The sequence below is a fragment of the Leptonotus elevatus genome, unplaced genomic scaffold (genome assembly GCF_054856555.1).
Source record: "Leptonotus elevatus isolate MCC_2025b unplaced genomic scaffold, RoL_Lele_1.0 HiC_scaffold_298, whole genome shotgun sequence".
Taxonomy (NCBI): Eukaryota; Metazoa; Chordata; class Actinopteri; order Syngnathiformes; family Syngnathidae; genus Leptonotus; species Leptonotus elevatus.
The window spans coordinates 5,001-7,500 of NW_028233694.1; positions in this window are offsets into that span (position 1 = coordinate 5,001).

A 2,500-nucleotide genomic window follows, 5' to 3' on the forward strand; every position below is an offset into this window, starting at 1 on the left:
ATGAATGGCGGGCGACCAGGGGTCGAAATCCCCCATTGAAATGAATGGCGGGCTACCAGGGGTCCAAGTCCCCCATTGAAATGAATGGCGGGCTACCAGGGGTCGAAATCCCCCATTGAAATGAATGGCGGGCTACCAGGGGTCCAAGTCCCCCATTGAAATGAATGGCGGGCTACCAGGGGTCGAAATCCCCCATTGAAATGAATGGCGGGCGACCAGGGGTCGAAATCCCCCATTGAAATGAATGGCGGGCAACCAGGGGTCGAAGTCCCCCATTGAAATGAATGGCGGGCTACCAGGGGTCGAAATCCCCCATTGAAATGAATGGCGGGCGACCAGGGGTCGAAATCCCCCATTGAAATGAATGGCGGGCTACCAGGGGTCCAAGTCCCCCATTGAAATGAATGGCGGGCGACCAGGGGTCGAAATCCCCCATTGAAATGAATGGCGGGCTACCAGGGGTCCAAGTCCCCCATTGAAATGAATGGCGGGCTACCAGGGGTCGAAGTCCCCCATTGAAATGAATGGCGGGCTACCAGGGGTCGAAATCCCCCATTGAAATGAATGGCGGGCGACCAGGGGTCGAAATCCCCCATTGAAATGAATGGCGGGCAACCAGGGGTCGAAAGTCCCCATTGAAATGAATGGCGGGCGACCAGGGGTCGAAATTCCCCATTGAAATGAATGGCGGGCAACCAGGGGTCGAAATTCCCCATTGAAATGAATGGGCCCATTCATTTTCAATGGCCGGGCTACCAGGGGCGCAGTACCACCTGTCGTCATTAGGGGCGCTGTAGATAGGGGACCGAGTCCCCCCATTCGAGAGGTTTGCACCCAAACCTCAAAATGGTTGGTGTACAATTATAGGAGAGACCTTTTTAAGACGTGGGAGCTCCAGGGCAAATCAAGGGAGGCTCGACCAACCCATATCCGCTTTAGATGCACTTTAGGTCGGACTCCCTTGCCAGATGGTCCCCTCCTCAGCCTGGTTCTCGAATTTTTTCTAAGTCAGCCCAACTTGGAAATTTTTTCAGAGTGCCACTTTCAAGGGAGTTTCGCCCAACCCCTATCCGCCTAAGAGGCACTTCAGGTCGGCCTGACTGGCCACATTTTCCCCCTCCTCATCCTGGTTCTCGAATTTTTTCTAAGTCAGCCAAACTTGGAAATTTTTTCAGAGTGCCACTTTCAAGGGAGTTTCGCCCAACCCCTATCCGCCTAAGAGGCACTTCAGGTCGGCCTGACTGGCCACATTTTCCCCCTCCTCATCCTGGTTCTCGAATTTTTTCTAAGTCAGCCAAACTTGGAAATTTTTTCAGAGTGCCACTTTCAAGGGAGTTTCGCCCAACCCCTATCCGCCTAAGAGGCACTTCGGGTCGGCCTGACTGGCCACATTTTCCCCCTCCTCATCCTGGTTCTCGAATTTTTTCTAAGTCAGCCAAACTTGGAAATATTTTCAGAGTGCCACTTTCAAGGGAGTTTCGCCCAACCCCTATCCGCCTAAGAGGCACTTCGGGTCGGCCTGACTGGCCACATTTTCCCCCTCCTCATCCTGGTTCTCGAATTTTTTCTAAGTCAGCCAAACTTGGAAATTTTTTCAGAGTGCCACTTTCAAGGGAGTTTCGCCCAACCCCTATCCGCCTAAGAGGCACTTCGGGTCGGCCTGACTGGCCACATTTTCCCCCTCCTCATCCTGGTTCTCGAATTTTTTCTAAGTCAGCCAAACTTGGAAATATTTTCAGAGTGCCACTTTCAAGGGAGTTTCGCCCAACCCCTATCCGCCTAAGAGGCACTTCGGGTCGGCCTGACTGGCCACATTTTCCCCCTCCTCATCCTGGTTCTCGAATTTTTTCTAAGTCAGCCAAACTTGGAAATTTTTTCAGAGTGCCACTTTCAAGGGAGTTTCGCCCAACCCCTATCCGCCTAAGAGGCACTTCGGGTCGGCCTGACTGGCCACATTTTCCCCCTCCTCATCCTGGTTCTCGAATTTTTTCTAAGTCAGCCAAACTTGGAAATTTTTTCAGAGTGCCACTTCCAAGGGAGTTTCGCCCAACCCTTATCCGCCTAAGAGGCACTTCAGGTCGGCCTGACTGGCCACATTTTCCCCCTCCTCATCCTGGTTCTCGAATTTTTTCTAAGTCAGCCAAACTTGGAAATTTTTTCAGAGTGCCACTTCCAAGGGAGTTTCGCCCAATCCCTATCCGACTTAGAGGCACTTCGGGTCGGCCTCCCTGGCCAGATTTTCCCCCTCCTCAGCCCCGGTTCTCAAATTTTTTTCCAAGTCGGCCGATCTTCCGGATATTTTCAGAGCGCCGCCCCCGGAGCCTCCGGAGCCTCGGCAGCAGGCCGTCGCCCGCGACACGCCGCACCTTCTCCCACGTACGAACGGCATCCAAGACCCGCCTTCGGAGGGCCCCCGCCGGCCGGCCTCGCGCCGGTGTTCGGGCGGGCGGCTCCTCCGGCTCGCGGGTCGCCTTACAGCGCCCCGGCCACCGCGAACGCC